The sequence below is a fragment of the Sciurus vulgaris genome (assembly GCF_902686455.1).
Source record: "Sciurus vulgaris genome assembly, chromosome: 12".
NCBI lineage: Eukaryota > Metazoa > Chordata > Mammalia > Rodentia > Sciuridae > Sciurus > Sciurus vulgaris.
Window position 1 is genome coordinate 109,449,186 of NC_136473.1, and position 18,756 is coordinate 109,467,941.

The window sequence follows — 18,756 nt, forward strand, 5'->3', positions numbered from 1 at the left end:
ATCCACAAGGGCCTGGAAAGTGCCATTTACTGAATGAGGAAGACTTAAAGAAGCTACATAATTTTCTGAAAATCACCCAGCCAGGAAGCAGTAGATCTGGGATTTTCATTTAGACATACCTAACTCCAAAAGTTGTATTGTCAACCAAGATTTTATTCTTGGACTCCTTGAAAAGTTTATTCTATGCATACACCATTGTGTGCTGCATTTTGTGGTATTTTGGCTACTTTTAGCTAGCCCGTGCCTCCTGGCTATAACCAGGAGAACGACCTTCAGTGCAGGATGGCTCTGATCCAACGTGAAGTTCAGTGTTCCCGGTACCATTCAGTTTCTAAGGAGAGCCAGCCTTTTTGTTGGGAGGTCGCTTAGTCTGTGGCTCACACATGCCTACTTTTCACTACTCCCCAGGTCACCCAGCAGAAGCCTTGTTCTAGAAACAGTCCTGAGAATTTTAAATGATTCTCTCGGTCACATCATATAAACCTTCTCCCCAAGAGCAAGCACGTGACCTTTTCTCACAGCTGTTTTGAACCTGCACGTCTTTCTAAAACTGCCTGAGTGGACAGTAGTGGGCCTGAAAGCATCCACATCAGCAGATGGGTCCTTTTCAGTGAAACACGTGGAATCAAAGCAGGAAACCTGCATGGTTATGAAGTAGGGGACCAAGTCCAACTGTAGAATGACCAAAAAAAAAAAAAAAAAAAACCAAAGAGAGAGAGAGAGAGAGAGAACACCGTGGTGGTGGTGGGACGGAAAGAGACCATGTGCGATACGGGCCGCCTGTTTTATCTGGGCAGCATAGCTGATTTTTCTGGGTCTGAGTTCCAGCCATGATTTATGACATCAGCTATATTATACTAGATAGTGAATACACATCAGAATTGCCCTGGAGATTTTCAAAATCATAGATTTTCAGTCTTTGCTAAAAGATACTGGTTTAGAAGCTCTGCTGGAACTAGAAATCTCTACATCTTCATCAGTTGTCCAGGTGGTTCCGGGAAGAATGCTTGGACTAAGTGGGAACCACTCGCTGACTCTAACATTCCATGCTCTGTGAACTTCCGGTGTGACCGCCACAGGTGGGGGCGCCCCAGCTGCAGGCCCTCTCACCCGAGGCTCACGCTACAGCCCACAGCGTCCTTGGAGTCTAGTTCAAAGCCGAAGAGAGGGAACCAGGGAGCTGGGAACCATGGTGGAGAGTCTGGCCTGAAGGGAGTGAAGCGTTTCAGCCAGAATGTGCTGACGCACAACCAGGAAACCACAAGACTGGTGAGAACCTTTCCAAGCCGAGCCCTGTGATCAAAAAGACACAGGAGACGCTCTGCCAGGAGTCCTCCTGCTCTGCGACCCTGAGCCTCGAGGCTCTCGGAGTCAACCCCTCAGCAGGACCTGTCACCCAAGGAGCCACGTCTAGAAATAATCCTGAATGATCCCATTTTGCTGCTTTACTCCCAGTGGCCCGGGTGGTGGGTGGGAGTGAACTGCTGTCTCTCTTTCTTATTTCTGTCTTTTGGCAGAGGTTGCCATCCGATTATTAACACTGGCTTTTCAGAAGTCATAGATTCCTGGACTTCTGTTCTTTGGCAACTGGCTATTGTTTGGTGCTTAGAGCTGTGTGCAAACATCAAACCCCACACTCCTACCAAGCCTGGGTCACCTGACTCGTGTCTACCAACAGCCTGGACTTGAACGGGAAAGAAAACTGGCAGTTCCCTCATTTCTTGCTTCCCAGTTTAACCCTTCTCACCGGCTAGTCTTCCTTTTATTCCCCCTATTCATAGACTCAGCGGGAATTGCATTCAGATCTCTGTCACAGATATAGGTCGTGTTTAGATGCAAGGTCAGAATAATTTTGTTCCTATGGATTCTCCTTCCTTGGCCAGAATAACTTCCTGTTGCCATGCAATCGCAAGTCAACCGTCATAAGGCAGATCCAGTTAATGGCTGAGACTCACAGGGCAACTGAACCAGGTCCTGATAGCTAAATGACAGAGACATGGGACCACCGTGCAGCATTTCAAACTGGTTACTTAGTAATTATGCATCTTTCCTGAAAGACAACGGGATAATTCTGAACTGTCCATTCCGTCCTGGGTGTAGACTCCTGAAGCTTGTGTGATGATCTCTTCTCTTCTCTTCTCTTCTCTTCTCTTCTCTTCTCTTCTCTTCTCTTCTCTTCTCTTCTCTTTTCTCTTCCTTCCTTCCTTCCTTCCTTCCTTCCTTCCTTCCTTCCTTCCTCCCTCCCTCCCTCCCTCTCTCTCTCTCTCTCTTTCTTTCTTTCTTTCTGTCTTGCCTTGCATTGTCCCTAGTTTCACATTTTTATTTTGTAAACCTAGCTAGATGATCTGTTAATGTTGCCCATGCATAATAAAATCCATGATCCCAATCTATTTCTTACCGAATTCTCAGTAAGTATGAGGTAAGGAATAGTTTCTTGGAGACAAGGTCCTGAGTTCTGGCTTGGGTTTCATTCATTTTAGGAAACGTGAAAAAATTCATACACCCTCTGCAAAGATGTCGAAGGTCAAGACTGGGGTGAGCCTGCATACAGACAAGCAGCAGTCATCAAGTGGGTTCTGAATGTTTTCTCCCCCAGGACTTTCTGTGAAGTGGAAACTTTGCAAACATATTGTGCCATAAGCACATTTTAGAATATGTCTTTTTTAGGAAGTGCTATCTTTGTACTCTGCTAACACCAACATCTGAAAATAAAACCTTTTCTCTCCAACACTTTTGGCTTAGCTGATGCTATCCAAATACACTTCAAAAGACTTTATAAAAAGAATGTTTCAAAAATGTAATATTTCCATCTGTTATTTCAATAATACATGCTTTGGGACTCTCTTTATGAACCATTTTCCTTTCTTTGCTCCCATTTCGATGTATAAATATTTGACTCTAAATCCCTAAGGAACAGTCAGCCAATCAGGTCGCTGAACTGTGAACATTCCTAACCCTACAATTTTGTCTGTAGCAGGCGCTCCTGCTGTGGGCCTGATGCTAAGGGATTACAGCAGTGTAATCCCAGACCTACTCTTCTCAAGGTTTCTCTGCACTGGAGGGGAGGAAGCAGTTTTAATTTTAATAAAATAAACTTTATTTTATAACCTTATTATTTGTTTTTCTTTCTCCTTTCAACACTTCATAATGGATGTGTCTGGTAATTTGAAGTTCGCCTCCCTGGTTTAAGAGCCCTTAGGCCACCCCATATTCTTATAGCTTTTTAAAAGAAGTAGCCGCACAGAATTCGGTCCTGCTATTCCAAAGTGGAAAACCTAGGTTTTTTTCTGTCTTTCGTGAGCTCAACCAAACTGGTAGTGACGCTTATGAAAATATCCAAACGGTGCATTCCTAATGAGTGACAACGGAAGATGCATGGACACTGTCACGCCACGCATTTCGTGTGCAAAAGTCTAAGTTACTTTTCTGCTAGGCTTTTCTCTTCAGACTTTTATTTCAGCAATTTTTGAAGAAATTGAGTTTAAGTTTACAACATGAATTTCGTGGGAACTCCCTTTCTGATATAAACTGAAACATGTTTCTAGGAATGAAGGATTTTTATGGATGAAATCTAATATATTTTGAATCAAACCCAAAGAGATCTTTTGCTTCGTGTGAAGAATAAAGTAAAAATTCCATTAATAAAATTTTATGGCTGGATGGTTGTGGAAAAATCTTTTCCAGGATAAAAATATTTTGTTACTTCTTACATTAAAAAATATGAAGTTATGGATATTCCCTTAAAACTAAGCCTAGTTACTAGAATGTAAATAGCCATAGCTTTTGGAAACAATAGGGCAAAAATGTTGTAGAACTTTAAAATGTATATGACTTTGTCCAAGAAATTATACTTTTAGAAATCTACTCAGTAAAAGTGGAAAAATTTAAAAAGGTGAATACATTTAAAAAATCATTTTGATGGTATTGGAGAGTTAAAAGACAACCAGAAACTAGAATTCAAGATTCTCAAAAAGATGAGCCAGCTGGGCATGGTAGTGCACACCTGTAACCCAGCAATTTGGGAGGCTGAGGCAAGAGGATCACAAGTTTGAGGTTAGTCTCAGCAACTTAGTAAGACCCTGTCTCAAAATAGAAAATAAAACACGGATGTAGTTCAGTGGTAAAGCAGCCCTGGACTCAATCCCCAGTACCGAAAACAACAACAACAACAAGCCAGACATTTGGTGCTGCTTTTTCCATCAAGACATTTCCCAATTTAAAAGAAGTCAAGATACTGAGAAATCATCTCAGGGAATGTTATAGCAGTCCTATGGGAAGAGGGGACAGAAATGAGATGTTGAAGTTTGTGAATGTATTAAGGAACTGGCAGACAGCCAGAATGTTCCGCTTGGACTCCTCAAGGACTACAGTTCAGGAGTAAGAGTGAACAGCATTAGCCCTTACAGACACTGAAACAAATTGTCAGGCTTATTTAATCCCCGATATTGAAGTGATCTTTCTAGGCTGACAGTTCACCCAAAAGCAAAGTAAATATTCTGTAGAGGTAGATAATAGCATCATTGAAAACTTCAAAGTATCTCTAAAATATTTTATATACCATATTAGCATTTAAACAATATTGGCATACATCCCAGGAGGCAAGCCTAAATGAAGAGAAAAAAAACTCTTAATGAAAAAATGAAACATATATAGAAGAAACATTCATGAGAGTTGTGTGTCATGGACTTTTAAATAACTGTGACTAATATTTTAAAGAAAATAGAGGACAAGGTGAGAACTAGAATTTGTAAAATAATTGAGTGTAATTATAGAAGAAAAAGTATAATAACTGAATTTTTAAAAATACATATGTGAGTTTAAGAACCAATTAGACACAGCCAAAGACAGAATGTGTGAATTGGAAGGTAAATCAGTAAAGATCATCTGGAAACAACTAAAAATAATGAAAATATGAGTAACTAACAAAAAGACAAATAGAAACCAAGCAGGAAAATGGTAGTTTTAAATCCCAACTGTACCAGTAATTGTATTAAGTATAAATGGACTAACTATTTCATTTAGAAGACCAAAATCATCACATTTGTACTAAAACACACATATGCAACTTATAAGATACATACTTTAAGTATACAATACAAAATATTGGAAGGAAAAAAGGTACAAAGTCATATGCCATGAAGAAACCTGAATAAAGCTGGTGTAGCTATACTAACATCAAAGGATACTGTGGAAATCACATCAGAACAGAGACATTTTGTAACGGCGGCACACCAAGGAGCTGTGATCATTATAAACTCATGTATATCTAACAATGTATCTATACAGAAAGCAAAATCATGCAAAACTAAAAGAAAAAAATAAATTCATCCACTGGTACATTTGGAGAATTCTACATAGTTCTTTCAATATTTGATAGAAACAAAACCAAAGTTTAGGAATCTGAGCAACACAATAAACCTGAAAGACCTATACATATCACCTGCCTTTTAACGTATCTGAGGCAATGTTTCATGACTCCCTTGTTTAGGTGTTTACCTCTCTTAGAAATGTTGTTGTTACTTCTAAATACAGAATAAATTTTTTAAAGATTATTCTGAATCACTAGGTTTTTATAAAACACATTCACTGATGCTCATAGCTTAACAGAGTCTGCAGCTAGGAGGATACTGTCTAGCGTGCCTGTTTAGCTCACATCCTACTAATTGAATGATATGCTTATCAAGAGGAAGTTTTTTTTTTTTTAAACTATATGTTATGCACTTCATTCATTTACATGATTTAATTAAATAGTGTGTTTGTAGATTTCTGTCACTATAAAAATACCTGTGATAATCAACTTATTAGGAGGAAAGTTTTATTATGGCTCAGTTTTTGGAGAGTTCGATCCATGTTTCTTGGCCCATTACTTCTGGGCCTGTGGCGACATTTCACAGCAGGAGCATGTGTTAGAGCAAGACTGACCCTCTGATGGCCAGGGGTGAAACAGAGCAAGAGGAGCTGCCGGGGACCTGAACTGACTAAATGTTGGGGGCTGTGCCATGTTGGCGGCGCCGGGATGGCGCCTGATCACATCGGCAGTGAGGAGGTTAATTGACATAAGCACACTCAGGTGATTTTCTCGTCCATGCACACAATGTATGCGCATGTGTTCTCCAGCACTAATTGCCTGCTCGGAGCATCTCGCCTAATCTTTGCTTAAGAGGCGTGGCCCTGCTCTCCGCCTCCTGGAGGTGATATAAGCGTAGGCGGAGCGAGACGGAGAGACAGCAGCCATTAGCAGAAAAGCAGTAGAAGAAGACACATGCGCGGCAGCAGCCAGAGGGAAAAACACGCTACAGCAGCCATTAGCAGAGAAGCAGCTAGACACACGCGCGGCAGCAGCGAGTAGGGTCGCAGAACGGAGAACTGAGACGCATCACTAGGGCACCTTAGGTAGACGTACCCTTAGTTCACAGGATGCAGGACTTTAAGACGTAGCAAGTCTCTTCCTCTAAGCTCTAAGCAAAGCTTGTCTTTCTCTCAAAGTCTCTCTTAAGCAATGTCTCTCTCTCTCCTCTCAAAGCAAGTAAACCTCATTTCCTCTATCCTCTATAAACAAGCAAGAAAGCAGTGCACTAAAGAGAAAGATAGAAGTGCCTCAGTTTCCACTCCACCACCCATAAGACCCGTGCAAGTTGTTGCTGCAGGTGGTGACAAATATCCACGGATTTTGGAACCGCAAAGAGCCAGTGACACTAAACATCTGCCACTAGACCCTGCATCTCTCAGGGTCGACCACTGTCCAACAGGCCTTCCTGCGGACCACACTGCTAGCACACAGGCCTTTGAAAGACATTCTGAATGAAAAGTATAACTATATAAAATGATGAAAGATATCTTGGAGAAATCAATAGTTTCTCTGAAAGTCTTACAAAAACTTGATAAAAATAACCGGCTAAAAGGTGATTGCTGAATTAGAAAAGGGTCAGGACTAAAAGTATTTGAAAACAGGTTATGTAGATCTAAAATTCTTAATGAGTTGCTCTAAGTTCTTTCTCTTCCTGAAAGAAAATGTCAGTGAAAATCATAGATAACACTATCTGTGGTTTGTGGGGTATGGTTAATATGAGAGAAATTTTGGTATTCCAATCAGTGGCTAGTCATTTAAAATAGATCTTGACTTTCTCTCCAAATATTGACTTTAGCCTAAATAATTTATTAGTAGAAACTACTGTTTATAGGGCCATAGGCTGGGTCCTTAAACAACAGAAATTTATTTTCTCGTGATTCCACAGGCTGGAAGTTCAAGATGTCAAGGTGTTGGTGAGGTCAGTTTCTTCTGAGGCCTCTCTCCTGGGTTTGCACATGGCTATCTTCTCATTGTGTACACATGGGCTTCCCTGTGTGTGTGTTTGTATCCGAATGTCTTCTTATAAGAACAGAAGTTGTACTGGATTAGGGCCTACCCTCATGACCTCATTTTAAGGTAATTACCAGTTGAAAGACCCTATCTCTGAACGCAGCCACAATCTGAGGTAGTAAGGGCCAGGATTTCAACATCTGAATTTGAGGGAGGACATAATTCAGTTTATATCAATGTAGTAGCATGTGATTTTTATGATTCCATGCCTTTACCAACTTTTTGACTAGCCAACTGATTATCCCATCTATTAACACATATGATTAATAGAGTTGGCTTTGCAACCCACTTGGCCACTCAGTTCTGCCACTCAGTAACTGTAGGCCTTGGGAAAATTAGCCTCCCTGTGCCTGAGTTTCCTTATAGGTAAGGATAATAATAGTATGTACCTCACTCAGTTATTAGAGAGAATTAAATGAGCAAATACATGTAAAGCATTTAGAATGATGCCTGGCATGTAGTCAGCACTTGACCAATGTTGTTTATGATTACAGGTCTTAACTATGTCAATCACAAATATTTTAAAAGGCTCTACTCATAGTGTGAGCCCTAAGTGAGATCCATAATTGTTAATGGAGATGGTCTATGTGACCTCTGCAAGTGTCTGCATGAATCGATCTATGTGTAGGCTTTCCGGAAGGCAGAGAGAGGAGGTATGTATTAGAGCAGAAGTCTAGGTGGACAACAATGGCCAGGGTAATGTATGATATCTTCCTTTCCGCTGGGTCTCATGAACTGGCTTTTAGTCTTTTTGTAGAGTATTATAGACCAAAACGATGACCAAAGGATGTCTTCATTTATACCTATTGTCATTTGTGATACAATAAGAAATTTTTTCTGTAAGGTTCCTAGTTGTCCCATGATAATTTGTTTTTACCACCATATAATGAAGAAAGGTGACCTCATGGATTTTGGCAAATGTTGGATTGAGGATTTTCTTGGAAAAGTGTGTATGTGTATGTGGGGTCGTGTGTATGTAGTTTTGAAGTAGATGCTATGCCATATGGCCCAGCTTCTACCTCCCCATCTCCTTCCTACCTTTTGAGGGGGAAGAATAATTATTTCCCTGGTCCCTAGTAATGCTGTCTGTTGGGAGCCTTTACTTTTTGTTAGCCCTTTCTTGATCTTGTCTAATGTGGTGTCACACCACATTTCCAGGGCAGACTTTGTCTAGGAGTTAAGGATATGATAGTCTTACCCTCACCTGAACAAGGACACTGTGAAAGAATGTCTCAGTATGAGAAGAGCTGCCGAGTTCAGATGAGTCCTTTGTTTTGACAGTACTTGAGTCTAACTGAAAATGACAAATGTCCACCTATGACATAATGGATAAATAAATTTTCTTCCATGTGTATAACAGAATATTAAATAATGATGGCAATAATAAAGCTATAGCTACATGTATCATCATGTGTGGGAAGCCACCCTTGTTTAGCAGAATCAGACTACTTCAGCCATGGGACGCAGATACCTGGCTTCTAGGAACTGCCGGGAAGCATGTGGCGCTGTGTGGGAGTGGTTCTGTCTCCTTCTGGAATTTTCCCCCTAAGAGAATGGCTCCCTTAACTCCACCCTATCCTGCCCATCACAGAAGAAGCTCCTCCTGGTCCTGGTTCCCTTTACTGTATATTATAATTAAAAGAGAGTTGGGCGAGTTATTGTAAGAGGCCAGAGCTGGTGTGGCCAGACCCGTCATGCCCCATCTCATTTAAAAAGAGTATTGGCTCTTGTGTGTTTCATTGAGTAGATAAGTTTTTTGGGTAATAGATAGAAAAACCTCCAACATCATCCTCCCGCAGTTAACCGTTCTCTCATCCATGGGGGACGTGCCAGAGAGACCCATCACATTTGGCTCCTGGACAGCAACTGTTTAAGAGGATTTTTGAAGAAAGAAAAAAGGTAAGGTGTTGGCCCCTTTCCAGTGGGAATTGCATGCATGCGAATAAGTTCAGTAATAAGAAAGGGAAGGGAATTTAATTGTGTGACATTAAGCCTGGGGAATTCACTCTCCACAGAGAGAGAAATAAAAGTAGATTCTATTCAGCTATATTCAATAGTTAGCCAGAGTGAAAATTCAGTGGAAAGAACACAACTCTACAGTCCTTGAAATGTAAATGGAGACCTGGTCGCTTTCAATACTGCAGACTCCATCAGACAGGTCTGCCTGCATCTCTGTGACCGTACAAGACTGAGAACTAACTTGGCTTACATAGGTGCAAAAGTTTAGAATCCTGAGAAGAAACAGCCTAATCAGGAATTCTGAGAAAATCTCTAACTTAAGAGGGGAAATTACTCAGTGAGTTTCATAGTTTAAATATATGTGTTCCCACCAAGGCTTCCAGCCCCCCAGAAACAGCCTGGCTGGCTTCTACTCCCTGTGGTGAAGGATGGAAGCCTACAGGACATGGCTGCTCCCTGCTCAGGCCAGGCTCCTCAGGGCCACGCCTCTTGATGAGAGGAGAACTAACCTGGGTATTGGAAGCACAATGGCAGGCTATGGGAATTTCGTTTGCTTTTTAGGGATGATTTTAAAGATGAATAACAATCATCAGGACAAAAGCCAGCCACCCAAATTATTTTGAAGTTTCTCTTTTTTATATCTTGAATTCTTAGACAAATTAAATCAATGTTTAATGCATGTTTGTTCATTGTTATGTGGCTTCACTTACACTGTTATAAAAAATTCATTTTTTTGACTGATGTATAAATGTATGCACACAATGACTATATTACATAATTTCAAAATTTACTTGCAGTTCAATGAGCATGCTCACATTTTAAAATTAAAGTAAAAATGGATCCATATAACTTTAATTCATGTGAATTAATGAGATTTAATTTATATTGGGTAAATAACTAAAAATAAAAAAGTCTTCTGTATACTTATTAACTCACATTTTTCCAGGTAAAAAGGCTTCTTAATTAATTCACATTTTTCCAGGTGGTCAAATAAATAATAAAATTGCTAAATTCTATAATATTTGAGATCTATATCCTTTGTTTCTAATGTTTTTTTAAACAGGAAGGAAATTATTAAGATATTATTTACATTTGTTTGCTATATTGACTTTTGCAATTAAGAATAAATAAATTTAATTTGAGGTAAATTAATCATCTAAGCTTTTATTACAGGAGATAATTGATTTACAAGGATGGTATGCTAAAAGATCATCAACTGGAACATTGTCTACTAAATATGAAAATATCAGATACTCCTAACTAAAATATATTTAAACATTAGACATATTTTTAATTTGGTTAATATAAAGAAGGTCTAAAATTCCTTTATTCTCTATGTTCTCATTGAGAACCAAGATATTAGCACTTAAACTATAAGGTGTGATATATAAATGTCTAAAAAAATTTTTTTTACCTGATAAAATAGGAGACTATATATAACATGTTGAATAAATTAAAACAAAATTTGTACAAAGTAATTTTCAAAAGATTTACATGTAATTAAATTGATTATATATAATTAATACAATCAGCTAAGGTTATTAAAAGTTTTTTATTCTTTAAATTCTACTGTTTCTATCATAAAGGTTATTTACAAGTACATATAAGATCTTTTCACAAACCCCTACTAATTGGACCTTCTAAGTAAAGGATAGAAGAAAAAGAAAATGCTTAAAACATTAATTTCTCTTTCTAATAAAATAATTTCTTATGCCGGTTGAATTTCTATTATTAAAAAAACTAATTTCAAAGATATTATGGTTTATACAATTTGGTTTAACAATAACTTATTTTAAAATACCACCTTGCATTCCAAATTTCAAATTTCTCTTTAAAAGCCAAATTTATTAATATAAAAACATCAATGGCTATATTTTAACCATGGTAATTAGTACTGATTTATTATGTTAATTATATTCTTGTTTTCCAGATAAAGAAGTCTCTAAAATATTAGATTTACAGGGACATATTATTAAGCTGATGCTCCCCAAACTAAAGCTTTTTCAATAATGATCTCTTACAAACTTATATAATAAGCAATTAATTAAAAATTAACTATCGTTTAATATTTTAAAATTAAATAAATATAAGTAATACACTTTTTATATTACTCTCTACATTAAGAAGTAAACTTAGCAATATTTTTAGAGGACATTCAGGAGCTACTGTCTTATTTAAAGCCTAACAACATGGGATATGGAAGTATTCTGACACCTTCCCCTAAGACGGGATGGAAGCTTTTGGTTTGTCTGTGTCATGTTTCAGATTTGATATTAGATTATGCTACTTAATTTATATTAATCCAAAGAATTATATATGGAGGTTTTATGAAATAATATTCAGATAAAGAGGCTAAAGATGGTTTCAAGATTAGGGTACCTTCCTTAGATTTTGTCAAGAGACCCACTTAGGAAAAATTAAGTACTCATAAAAAATTTTTTTTAGGTTTTGACAACTATTATTAACATTTACTAAATCTTCTAAATTGCTTTCCATACATAAGCTCAGAGATATACATACTTTGAACATACAGAATTATATTATTTATTTTAAAGCTTATAACATTGTTTTAGATTATACATAATTATTATTCTTTTACAACATTACTTTTAATGCCAGTTTTTGTCATATAGTTCATTCACCCAAAACCCTATGTTGGAAATTTGTATTATTTTTACTACTTTAAAAACAAGGTTATTAAACATATTCATACAACTATATCTTTATACATAAATATTATATTTCCATAGATCCCTTAAAATACAATTGCTAGATCAATGACATAAATTCTAAAATTTTTAAATAAATTGTTAAATTGCTATCCTGACAGATATTACCAATTCTAATATAATAGCTTAAGTTATTTTAGAATAATAAGGCCATTACCTATAGAACACACATGTCATAAGACTAATTTTCAATGACTGTAGTGACTGCATATTATAGCTTTGTAGCTTGGCCTGCTATTAGAGAAAAAATTCAAATCCTATAATTGGTGGAAACTAGGCCATCTTTTATTGTAATGCCCTTTTCAGCTTAACAACATTGACTTTAATAATAGGTAACTTTTATTAATCTTCCTGGCCAAATAGAAATATTTATTAAGTCACTTCTTATGGTTTAAATATTTGTACAATGCTAGGCCATTGTCTACAATTTAAGGTTAATAATGCTCCAGTTTATAGCAATCTTTTTCTAAATTTAAAAAATATAAAAATAAAAAGGGGGAAACAGATCCCTATGTAATCCTACTTAATTTAAAAAAATATTATCTAAAAGTTATGGTATTAGGAGTTTCACCACTGCTGAGTGACACATGGAACACTTACAATGCACCAGGTTTTACAATAAGGAGATCTTAAATCTCCAGCCACAGTGGTTGTATCCTAGCTCTATTGAGCTCTCAGGTAAGTGAAATATACGGGAAATCTGTTGGGCTCATTTCCCAAATCCATCTTTAATACATCCAATGATGTGGACTGGAGAATCAATCCCAATATTTACTGATGATATTCATATGATGGGAGGTTTCACAGATACTCACATTACACCCATCCATGTGACTGGATTTGACTATACTGGCTGCAATGGAAACTTATCTATATGCTGGTCCCATGATAGGCTCTCTGGCTGTCTAGAGGCAACCTTTGAGAAAAAGACAGCATAAGGAATACCTAGGCCAGCCAATTATACTGGTCCTTGGAATTTAGGATTGTATGTTCAGTTATTACAATGGGACTTTCTCATATAAATATCCACCAATATTTTACTGCCTTAATTGTTCTGCAATAAAATCTGGTGCCTTTCCTAAATGGATAAAATATACAAATGTCTTGCCAATGCTACATATTATCCTAAAGGTGGTGGGCATATACTTTTGGATTGACCTTAAAAAATTAATGAAAGACAGTTAAATCAAAATATTTTCCTGTAGAAGATTCAAAGCCAGAAAGGCTTAATGTGGCAACATTGCCACTAAATATGTTTCACTTTTAATACTTCTCGAAAAAGAATTTACAAGCAACCATGTTTAATCTAAATCTTTAATGCTATGAAAGATCCAAGGAACTAGGTAAATAATTGAATTATTTAAAACTATCTTTACAATATAAAAATAAGATTAGATGAACAATCATTCTGATTTTTGAAACTCCATGTAATTTGGACTATTCCCTATTTGGATATTACTTTGCACTACTGGTAACCATGTAATAAAGACCAAATTAGAATCTAACAAACTGATTGATATTACACTAGAAAGATTAATAATTCACATTTATATTCTAACAATGATTTCTTTGATGATAATTTGGTTCATATATATTTTAATGTATTCTTCTAGGTTTCTATCTATTCCCACACTCATTATATCTAGGGGCATGATTCCTTCTGTTAAGATGCTATAGCCTGTGAAAGTTAAGTATTAATAGAATCATTGAGATTAAATTAAATGCTTTAATAGCTATTATTACAAATATCAGTGATGAGCCTTTTGCTCTCCAATTTAAACAAAGCCTTAAAGGCCATAATGACTGTAAGCATCTGTGTTGTTGTAATTGAATATCATACTTCCCAATGGGACTAAGAGGTAATTAAGAATCATCTAATGGACATTTGACATAGTAATAATAATAGCCTGGATTTTGTAAAAATCACCTCACTACATCCAGGATATTCATAAGATAGAAATTATCTCATAGACTCTGCATTTCTGGTTGATCAGATATTTCCTAAATTGAATGGTATTAGAATGAGACTTTTGCTGCTAATTCTTTTTGTATCATGATAATAGGGTACCATATCCTCAGAACCAAGAGCCAGGATCTCAGAGCAGCTCTCAAAACCAAGATCAGAGCCTCAACATAACTCACCATCATTTGCTTTTTAAAATGTGCAAAAGGGGGAGATGTGGGAAGCCGTCCTTATTTAGCGGAATCAGACTAGGTTGAGCCCTGGGACGCAGATGCTTGACTTCTAGGAACTGCCGGGAAGCACGTGGTGCTGCGTGGGAGTGGTTCCCAATCTCCTTCTGGAATTTTCCCCCTGACAGACTGGCTCCTCTAACTCCACCCTATCCTATCACAGAAGAAGCTCCTCCTGGTCCTGGTTCCTTTCACCTGTGTATTATAAATAAAAGAGAGTTGGGCGTGTTGATGTTGTAAGAGACCAGAACTGGTGTGGCCAGACACATCATGCGCCGTCTCATTTAAAAAGAGTATTGACTCTTGTGTGTTTCACTGAGTAGATAAGTTTTTGGGGTAATAGATAGAAAAACCACCAACATCATCCTCCAGCAGTTAACTGTTCTCTCATCCATGCAGGATGTGGCACAGAGGCCCCCCATAATCATGTGTTATAGTTTGGATATTAGTATCCCCCAAAAGTTGGTCACAGAAATACAGATTTGACAAACCAAGAAGTAAGTCTGTTGCTCTTACTAACCTGATTGTGTGGTTTGGAAGCATTTGGTTTGCAGGAGGAGTTTGGGAAAGTTTGGAAATGCAGACTAGAGAGACCTTAGAATGTTGTAAGCATTGTTGTGAAAGTGGGAGAATCACCAGAAAACCAGAATGCTGCTAGGACTGGGAACAGTAAAGACTGGGCTCATGAGGTCTCACAGGGAAAGGAGCACTCTACTGGAAACTGGACTCGAAGCCATTAATGTTACATTCTGGCAAAGAAGTTCTCTACATTTTTCACATGTCCTGATGCTTTTTGTGAGGCTGAATTTAAAGGTAATGGTCTAATTAATCTGGCAGAGGAAACTTCAAGGCAGCATAGCATTCAGGATGTAGCAAGAATATTGCTGGCAGCATTTAGCAAAGTTTACAGTGATGATCAGGAGCAGAAAGATGTGAATAAATAGCAATCTGGTCAGAGAAGTGCAAGTAAAACTGGGGCCAAGGAAGTGGTGGTTGTTGAAGAGATTATAGCCACTGAAGAAATGCTAAGTATTTTACAGAGATAAGAGGAAAGATGACTTGAGGGCATTTCAGAAATTGGCAAGACCACATCTATCACAGGCCCAAGAGTAAAAAAGTCCTTTGAGAAGAGACAATGGGGGCACCTTGCTTACACAGGGGGGCCAAGGAAGTTGTTTCACTGTGCTTACCTGCATAGGCACTTATCGGTCACTGCAGCCATGACCCCAGAAAGCCTGGCCATTTCCAAGATGGCAGCAGACCCTGGCATTGTCTATATGTTGCTGGTTTGACAAAGTGCAGGTGCAGAAGTTATGGCATCATGGAGGCTTCCACTAAGATTTCAAAAGAAGGCCTGGGAGGCCAAACAATAGCAGGGTCAGAATCTCTGAAGGAAGCCCCTGAGGGGGTGAAGATGAAGATGCGAGAAAGAAGCCAAAGTTGCAGTGGAAACCCCAAGAATAAGAAATTCCAATATAGTGGAACATCTGCTGAGGAAAACTGCAGAAATAAAGCAGAAATGAGCTAATAGAGAAGCCAGGTAGGCTGCAACCAGCAAGGACATGGGGTGGAGCTACACAAGTGCTTTGGAAGAACCTCACAATGCCGTGGGCCCAGATGATGGGCATGGAGCTATAGGACTTGTTTGTCCAGGCAGATTTTGATCTTGCTTTGGTCCCATCCTTCCTTCTAAGCCCCTGTTTCTCCCTTGTGGAATGGAAATGTTTATTCTGTGCCATTATATATTGGGTATAAGTAACTTGCTTTTGATCTTTATAGAGGCTTACAGCCAAGAGTTTGCCTTGAGTCTCAGATGAGATTTTGGTGTTGGGCTCTGGGCAGTGCAGATGATTTAGACTATGAGAACTTTTGGAAATGGACTAAATGTATTTGTATTATGAGAAGGGTATAAGTTTTGGAGGCTGGGGTGGAATGTTATGGTTTGGATATAAGGTGTTCCCTAAAAGCTCATGTGTCAGACAATGTAGGAATATTCAAAGGTGAAGTAATCAGCTTAGGAGAGCTGTAACTGAATCAGTAGATTAATCCATTTGGTGGATTAATAATTTGCATGGATTAAGGGATGGTAACTGCAGGCAGGCAGGGTGTGGCTGGAGAAAGTAGGTCATTTGGGTGTACCATTGGGGTTATATTATCCTTGGCTCCTTATACTCAAGCTCTCTGTGCTTTCTGGCTGTCATAAACTGAGCAGTTTTCTTCCGCCATATCCTTCCACCATGATGATCTGCCTTACATTGGGTCCAAAGCTATGGAGTTAGTTGACCATGGTCTGAACCTCTGAAACCCTGAGCCAAAATAATCTTGTTCTTGTCAGGTATATTGATTACAGCAACACAAAGTAAATACACTATGCTTGAATCTCACTTAATATGATGCTGAATGAAAGAAGCAAGACACAAAAGGGTGTATATATATATATATATATATACACATATATATATATATTTAATAAGATATAAATTTCACAAATTGGCCACAATTATAGTCATTCATGAGAAACTGAGCTGCTTGCTACTTAACATGAATAAATTTTTTGTCGTTTTATGAAGCACAAGAAATCCTTGGGTTTAAAGGCTCAGGGTCAGTTTTGAATGTATACTACCCATCCAGAAAGATTTATAATAAATTTAATCATCACAACTATAAACTAGATCTTAAAACAGCACTAAGAATCAACGATGAAGGTCAGAATAAAGAATTCTGCCAGGTGCAGTGGTGCACACCTATAATCCTAGAAGCTTGGGAGGCTGAGACAGAAGGATCATGAGTTCAAAGTCAGTCTCAGGCAGAAGGATCATGAGTTCAAAGCCAATATCAGGCACTTAGCAACTCAGCAAGACCCTGTCTCTAATAAAATATAAGAAAAGGGCTGTGGATGTGGCTCAGTGGTTAAGTACTCGGGTTCAATCCCTGGTACCAAATAAATAAATAAATAAGTAAAAACAACAACAACAAAAAAGAATTCTGACCATCCATAAATACCATGATTAAAATATATCATATGCACATATCACACAATGACACCTCTATTTGGTATAACTAACATGAACTAAAAAAAAAAATGAAAAAATTATCCACAAAGTAGGAAAAGATATTTACAATACATATTTCTGTCTAAGGATTCATTTTTAAAATAAACAAAGAGCACTTATAAATTAATAAGAAAAAGACAGACAACCTAATTTTAAAAAGGCAAAAGACTTGAATAAGGACATCAAAAAAGAGAAGATTCAAATGGCAAATAAGCATATTAAAATTTGCTCAAAATCAACAAGTTCTTCAGGGAAATACAACTGCAACTCGGTATGAGCCTACTACCCAGCCAGCAGAACGTATTGGCAAGGTATTGAGCAAATGGGACTCTCATCCAGCACTGGCAGGAGCGTATACTGGTAAACAAATTTAGAAACTGTTCCATGCTATTTACTAAAGATGAACGTATATATTCCTTATGTCTGGGGCTGAGAGTGTAGCTTAGCTTCAGACCTGGCTTGCCTAGCATGCAGGAGGCCCTGGGTTCAATCCTCAGCGCCACAAAAAATAAGAGTTCTTTATTATCTATGACCTGACAGTCCTACTCTTGGGTATATCCCAACAGAGGTACATACATGTGGTAACTAAGACAGTTGACAGTAGAAGTGTTTGTGACAACCAGAATTGAAAATAAGCTAAATGTCCATCAATAGCAGGATGGATAAACACATTATACTTTACACATAGTGGAGCACTGAATAACAATGACAATAATCAATCCATTAAACTACACTGACCTGTGCCAACATATATGAATCTCACTCAACACTACACCGAGTGAAAGACACAGGACACAAATCGGTATATATCGAACAGCTACAGCAATGTTAAGAACAAGCCAGAATGATCTGCGGTAGGTAAGTCAGAATCGTTATCCTTCTGTGGGGAGGGGCAGAGCGAAGGAAGGGCTCCTAGGGAACCTAGATACATGGCACGTCCACTTAGAGAATCTTAAGCTGCACAACTATGACTTATGTATATACTTCAGGAAAGGAAGTGAGGAGAGGCACTGCAGAGAGTTTGGTTCACATTATGGAAAAATACTTTTTTTCTGTGAAGGAATGAGAAAGGGGTTCAGAAATAGTTCATTTTGGTTCAACTTCCTTACAAGGAATTTTTAGTCATTTGGAGGTTACTTCATGGAAATTTGAGATGTTTTTAAACCAAAGCTTAAGGATTGTAACCTTTTTCAGTCTTCCTGTAATTAGTAATCGATCATGACTTGTGATTCTTGAATACTTTTCTTAAATGAGACATTCCTTTTGTTAACTTGACTAATAAAGAAAAACGTGGCCATTTACATGCTGTCCACTATAGCCTATGATCTAGAGCACTGGAGAGGCCCAAGGGTGGATCACTGATTAAACAGAGTCGCCATTTAATACCACCTCTGTCTCTTGGCTCACAAACCCAAAAGGAAAAGATGCAGGTAGTGGGCAGACATTCAACTTTCTTAAAAAT